This window comes from Oryzias melastigma, linkage group LG21, assembly GCF_002922805.2.
Source record: "Oryzias melastigma strain HK-1 linkage group LG21, ASM292280v2, whole genome shotgun sequence".
Lineage (NCBI taxonomy): Eukaryota > Metazoa > Chordata > Actinopteri > Beloniformes > Adrianichthyidae > Oryzias > Oryzias melastigma.
In genome coordinates this window covers 14240335-14247848 of record NC_050532.1, presented here as the reverse complement: position 1 = coordinate 14247848, position 7514 = coordinate 14240335, and the positions used below count along the sequence as shown (strand labels likewise).

Here is a 7514-nt window from a genome sequence, read left to right as displayed (position 1 = left end):
GTGAACTGGACTTTGACCGTAAAGCATTTTGAGACTTGATGAAAGTGAAGTGTTTCAGAACTTCTGTCTGAACTTTAGTCATGTAAAGAGAAAATGGGTCTTAAAACAGGCAAGAGCAGAAATGGCAAAAACTCTGGAAAAAAGGCTGCTGCAGATTAGTGACATCATCTTCCCCACTACAGACATCCAGACCAAACAGGGCCGTGTCTGGATTTCATTTAGCCACCCCCTTCCCTCCACTCATCCTTTCTGCTCTCCCTCCTCTTTTTACTGCTGAAGTGGGAGGAGGTGGAAAACCTCCAACGTTTCAGAAGTTCGTCCTGTCCCAGCGATGAGCTGAGCCCCACAGCTCCTCTGGTGTGAGACAGAGAGGAGGTGTTTGTCTCAATCTCTTGACTTTTTCTTCTCACAGAGCGTCTCACTTCTCATTTGAGTCTTTATCATTCCCTTCATCCTCCACCTTCCTTGTGGAGGTGCAGGAAGAGCAAGAGGGCGGATTTAACCAGGGAAGAATGACCAAAAGCTTACGGTCATTTTTTCATCACTAACAGTCTTCATTCTTCACAAACAGTGGAGCGTAGATATTTCTTCTTCAGGTAAGTTTGTTTGTATGCTTGCAGCATCTCCTAACTTGAGTTTTGACCTGGTTTTGAACTCTGTTCTGAATTTAGTGCACTGACCACAGCATACTTTCAAGTCACAACGTGAGAACCCTTGATGTCTGTGATAATTACAACGTAGTGCACAGTTTTTGGCTTATACCCCCCAAATGTCAGGAATCATGTGTTATGCAATAAAACTGAAACCAGTACTTTAGCTGCACTTCAAGGGCAATAAGAAAGCCACAGAAGGAGGGGACATCTGCAGCGTTTGGTGCAATGAGTGTCAGCACAGAGGTGTGCAATTTTCTGGAAAGAAATTTCGACGTTTTGCTCCGCTGCATCGGACTTTGAGTTGAACTTGCAGTAACAGAATGGCTTTTTGATAATATATTGTGACTGGTATCATTTAGTCGGGGTCCTTCAACTCCTACACGATTTGACCTTTTAGTGAAGAGTGTGATGAGCAGGCAGATGTTTCCAATGTAACAGAGGGCAAATACCACACCCACCCTGGAAGCAGAGGAGCGTAGAAATCCTTTCCTTACTCAGGCACCAGAGAGACCAGCTGCTGGGGGCTGAGAGGACGCTTGAGTTTCAATCTGCTACGCTTTTGGTTGATCAGGTGTCAATCATGAATCTCCCAACTTCCTGTTGAATTGTTCAAACTGGGATATAAAGGTAATTTTTGACAGTGTGTGTAGTATGGAAACATTGTGTCACAGTTTTCTGCTTCTCTTGTTCCAGAGCACAAAAAGGAACGAGTTAAAAGTCTGGCACTTGTTCTAGTCCACCCTCTGTGCAGTTATAGCTTCAGATGGTTGGTTTCATGTAGGTTTGGTATGCTGCTAACCCTCACCATAAACAGTCATGCTGTCTCCTGCTAGAATGGAAGCCGTATGAGGTCCTTCAGCATCATTGTGTTTCAGGCTCGCCTCTGGAAGGTCATCCAGAAATGTCTCCTGCAGTTTTTCAACTTTTCAGAATCTAGAAACTAAAGTGAAGACTGCATCTTTGTGCCACTTGTTTTTATAGTTTAGACCAAGAAATGGCAGTCTAGCTAGAAATCTGGCTGAAGAGTTTGAAGCCTGTCAAGGCTTCACATGTATCATCTTAATGATTTAAAAACGGTTTAGATCAGCAGAGATGCCTGAACACACATCTGCAAAGTTTCAGACAGACTAACACACACCAGCTGTGTGTGTGTGTGTGTTTGTGGGGGTCCGGCTCCCCGCCTTTACCCCTTCATTGATCCTCCTCTCATCTGTGGCACATATGTCATGCTGCTTTTTAGACTGACGTGATCCATCTGTGTGTGACGGTAGAGAGCAGCACTCCTCTTCAGACTCATGAATTTGTGTGAAAATCTGAACTTAGTTTACAAATGTAACATCTTTATCAAGTGAAGTTGATTGCAGTTGATTTGTTGCTCTATCTTAATGTCAGAAAGGTTTTCATATTTCATCAAATTCCTTTAGTTTATGACAGCACACAATCGATGTTTACGAGTTTAAAAGTTTCTTTTCTGTTTTGCTAGATCTTTTCTGGTTGTTTTACTGCTCACTACAGACCAGGAGTGTAATCATACAGCGGAACGAAATCCAAGACACACCTTATGTCACAGGCCGAACAGGATAAACATTTGTCAAACACCCTATTTTTTTTTTTCTACCTTAAAAATGTAACTTTTTTAACAAAACTATGAATAAAAAAGCCAGGAATATAATCACTTTCAGAATAAATTAACTTAAACCCCCCCAAAAAACTTTCAATATTGTTCTGTCTGTAAAAATACATTTCGTCAAAATGTTAAAAGGAAACACTCAAAATGCTTTATTTTATGTCATTTTATATGAAAAATTATACTTTTGATCCTGTTAAATGATCCAAATATGAACAAAACAAACAAAGTTTAGAAATAAAAATAAAATTGTGCATTTTAGCAAAAAAAATCAAATCATTCTGTTTTCTTCGCTTTGTTGTTTGGATTTTTTTTCTCTGTTCTGTCCTTAGTTATTTTATCCGGTTGTGTTTATTTCTGTCTGCACCATGAGTGAGAGGGAGAGAGGATGAAGACATCCTTGTGATGTAAAACACTATGAGTTCTAAAAAGAAAGATAGATCATAGATACAGATGTAACAATGAATTTAAGGTATTTTAAGGCCAAGAATGTTTTATTTTTGCCCCTTATATCAAACTGTTTCCTACTGAAATGATCCAATATAAACAATTATACATAATACTGGAATGATCAGAAATCCTTTGTTACCAAGTGGTGGGTTATTCATTTCAACATCTCTATATATTCTGTAACAAACTTAACTTGTTTTACTCACAAATTCAGAATCTTCTGTGATATAGTGTCACATGACACTTTGCATCCGCTCAGCGCAAGTAATGACTCTTAACGCGCAGCTTGCAGAGAAAAAAAGACAGAGGGCTAAAGAGAGTTGATAAAAAAGAGCACGGCTCCCAGGAAGGAGTCAGAAGGGAAACACTCGTGAAGCTGGAGCCACCATAACTGGTCACGGTAGACTGGTCAAAGTTGCATGAAAACGTAACACTGCAGGGTGAACAACAAATCTCAGGTTTTCCTGAATTTGCATTAATAGTTGCGATTGCAACACTGCAAAATATTGGAGGGAATGAGTTATGAGAAACATTCAAATTCGAAGGAGCTGCGAGTATTTTCCAGGAGGGAAGCGCAGCTGAGGAGCATGCAGCCAGTCCGCTACTCACACACAGTCAGACTCACCTGCATGGAGAAATGGCATCTGCTCTGCATTCCTAAATTTAGCATGCCTAGATATCGGTTATAATATCCAGAAACGATTCGATTCAATTCACCAGAGCCTGAATCGATTCAATTCCGATTTTTTAAAATTTTTTAATTCTTCAATTCACTTCAATTTTGAGTTTACCCATTTAGACACATTTGTTTAGAAATACATTAATAATCTACTATATGTTTAGAAGATGTTTACATTAATCTGATCCAGTTCACATACTGTAAATGTATCAGTGAAATAATGAGATTGTTAATATCATCCAGTGTTACATGGATTCTCTAAAGGAGAAGTTCTAACTAAAATGTTCAGATCATTAACATTGGAAACATTGTTCTGCTTCTCCTGGAGGATGCTTCAGTTTGGACACTAGGTGGTGATCATGCTATAGCATTACAGCTTATTCCAGAAGAAGAAAGTATGAGGAAAAAAACAATGCTTAAGAGCACAATGGTTACTTTAAAAAAAAAGATATTTCCATAAAAGAGTTTGGAAAATTCCTGTCTATGAGTTTATAAAGATGTTCATTTAGTCAGAATGTATGTTTAGGTCGACCGAGAGTTAGCATTAGCCGTCCTATGGGGAATTCCATTAAACGTTAGCATCAAGCTAGCGGACTTTAGCTTAATTTGCTAAATTTATTATTTTTTTTTTTCCTGAATCGTTTTTTGATCTATTAAGATTCAAATTGATTCATGGATTTTTTCAACCCAGCCCTAAAATTTAGGCACAGGTTGTGACAAATCAATTTTTATGAATCTGCAATGATGAACATGTTGACGAGTTTGAATCGTTTTTTAAAAGAAGTGTTCTTAGATCCATAACCATAGATCTCAGCCTCCATAATCATAGTGTTGCTTCAGTATGTGACCAGCACTAGATAACACTGGGGCGTTAATAACAATAATATAAAATGATCTAGAGGGCTGGATATAATTATCAGGCGGGCCGGATCCGGCCCCCAGTCCTTGACTTTGACACATGAACTATAGACACTCAATGGTCTCTGTCTCCTTGGTGATGCACAAACAGATACAGCTGCAAATGTGAGAATGTTACAGTGGAATGCAGATTTGTTGACCTCACAGACTTCTGAGAAAAACCAGCATGAATGAAGCAGCTGGATTAAATAGTAAGATATTTGGAAGCAGATCTGTAGTGGAATCCCGTCTAAAATAGATGCATGTATTTCTTGACCCTGCATTCTGCTATTTGGTGAGCTAATATGTTTGTAATACAGGAGATGAAGCATTCACGTCTCATTTGAACAGAAGCTTTCTAGAACTTTCCCCAGAGGTGATGTCAGCAGGTGTTTCCGCTGACAGGATTGTCTGCTGAACCTTGGCTGAACAGTGAGCGGTGACTTGACTGTGTAGCTTTTGTATTGGTTAAAAAGTTCCAGCTCATGAAACCGCAGGACAGAGAGGGAGAGGCAGGACTGAGAAAGTCAGTCAACAGTTAACAGACTGAGCTTTGAATGGCCGGTTGCCAACATTTTGGTTGTAAAATCTGACATTTATATCTGCCTCTTATTGGTCTGCTGTGATTGCAATCAGGTGGTTGTGCGTGGACTTGTGAGCAGCTCAGTGTGATGACTGTTTATAGCAACATCTGGCCTCAGTCAAACAGAAGTGGACAACTGTGAACAATAATGTGGGACACAGATAGCTGTGCTTACAGCTCTGTTATGTGGTTAGATATTTTTATTTTGCTCATCATTTATAAAAGAACTAAGTTTTGTAGCACAAAAGTTCTGGCAGCCTTCCTGCACAAACATACATCTGTGATGGCTTCAGTTTGGCTTAGCACAGAGGTCAGGTTCTTTTACTCTTCATTATGGCTCACTAGTGAAATCAAAATAAAACTTTTTTTTTTTTTTAAGTGACTGTAAAGTAAAAAGTAAATGAGTAAAAAAAGTAGTAGGGTAAATTAACTAAAGCTTCATTTAACCCATTCATGAACAGCTGTAGGATTGTAGCCTGACAAAAATCACGTCACACGAAAACATTTTGACAGAATTGTTAGTTCTGTGTATCACAGAAAATCAATGGGAGGTCACGAACCAAACTACAATGAAGGGGCACGGGGTTATGAGACAGATGTTTTATTAGTGAACAAATTCAAGGATTTTAAGAGAAACTGTAGAAAGGGTCAGTTAATGAGCTCTGATTTGATTTCTGGCTCGATGCACCACAAATATTAAAACAGTTTTTTTTAACCACAGCTGTCATTACACCATACTACTACATTTGCTGCACTGAGATGATCATATGTGACACAGCGTAATCTTTGTTCTGAAAGGAAGACAAGTGAACATCTGTCAGAAGTTAAAAACTGTTTCAGGATTTAAAAACAGGTAATTTTCACTTTATGTTTATCCAAAAACAATACTTCATTTATATTAACCATAAAAGCAACAACAACATAAATACAGACCAGTGTCTTACTTTTCTAAAGGTTGAAGTGAGGCCCAATCAGAAATCTTAATCTTTTCCATAACTGTCCATTTGGAGGGATAAATGAAGGGGAAGAGGGAAGGGAAGAATTCAGATTTCTGATTTCAGATTCAAATTCTTAGGCTTCATGGCTCCAGCTGTTTGTGAGAATTTGACCTGAATGTCTCTTAAAGTGTTGAGGACTGCAGACCCCTGGCTTAGCATGACAGATTTGACCCCTGCATTTTTTTACTCCCTAAAGTATCTGCGGTGTGAGAAAAGGTGCCCCTAATCCCTAAACCAGAGGTAAGTCATCCCTGTCCCATCATCTTTGAAGGTGAAGCTGCCAGAGTCGAGCGATTTACAGCTCAAGGAAAAGCTGCGTGGTTCAAGCATCAGTTACAGTTGGTTTGAATCAGACAATCACAAAACGGGATTATTGTGAAATACCACAAAATGGTTAAATAATTTGTCTTGTGGTTGCGTTTGACAGGATGCAGTCGTGGTTGTCTTCAGAAGGATGTTTCTTTTTTATTCTCATGTTTGCTTCAAGCTTAAGTGTAACTGATAATTAAGCTTAATTAAACTTTTAAGATTGATTTACAGATCAGACAGCAAAAATGAACATCACATACATAAACATAACACAGTTAACATGCAGAAGAGTGAAACCTGTGCAATGCAATTTAAAGAGAGGCAGCAAGACATCTTTCAGTGCTGTCTGCTCACTATCCACCAGGGGGCACTGTTCATGCCTTTTCTTCGCTGCCAGACCTTCAAAGCCTTTTAAAACACAACCAAACAAGGAATTCCAGGTCTAGATAGAGGCTTAACTTTATTATAAATCACCATGAATTAAAAACTTAAAGATCTCATTGTGCATCTCTTAGCTGCAGAGCATTGCTATGTTGCCTGAGGACAAAAGACACATTTTTTTGTAAAGGCTTTACCTAATATGTTCAGCTTAAGAAATGTTTTCAAAAAGTTAAGATAAAACATTTTTGGTTGGATATTTAAGACATGGGCAAAAGGAAAACGGTCCAAATGGCTGAAGTTTATAAAACTGTTTATCAGCCACATAGTGTTAAATGAACATGCTAATTAAAGAAATAATGTCTTTGATGTTGAGGCGAAACAACCATGTAGCACCCCCATCCCACCCCTCCCTCCTTCACTGACCTGCAAAGTTCAAAGAAGATTTTATCCTAACTTAGAAGTGTCAGAAATGTCTTTATTAGTTCTATCAGTGTAAATGAAGCAGTCTGCTTCCTCACCAGCAGGGAAGATGTAGTGAACCTGTGAGAGGGACGTGCACAGGACTTTTGAGGGGCAGAGGCTCAAAGCTGGAAACAGGCAAGAAAATGTGCTTTCTGTGTTTGTTTTTTTAGGGCTTAAATAATATAGAAATTAATGAAATCTAAACATGTACATACATTAGGAAATAACTCAGCTCTATGACCCGTGTTGGTGAATGTGATACAAGTGTCATTTTTTATGTAAACAATTTATTGTCACTTGGAAAACATCCAAAGCATTAAAACACTGGAGGCTCTTGATTTCAGCAATGCAGCAGAATCAACGTGAATCAATGTTAATAAGAATTGTAATATTTTAAACACATATCACTCAGTGTAATTGTCCTTTCAATGCAGAAAGTCTGGAATGTTTTAGTAAAACAGTTGCTGTTTCTGTG

At 38.6% G+C, this 7514-nt stretch overlaps 1 protein-coding gene across 5 annotated transcripts in view; it reads left to right on the top strand.

The window, feature by feature from the left end:
- Positions 1 to 323: 323 nt before the first annotated feature.
- Positions 324 to 7514, top strand: part of LOC112137965 (collagen alpha-3(VI) chain) — a 487063-nt gene continuing 479872 nt past the window's right edge. For all 5 annotated transcript variants that reach the window (XM_024260490.2, XM_024260489.2, XM_024260488.2 and 2 more), the window contains exon 1: positions 324 to 596. The gene's annotated coding sequence lies outside the window, so the exon portion shown is untranslated. The remainder of the gene's footprint in view (positions 597 to 7514) is intronic.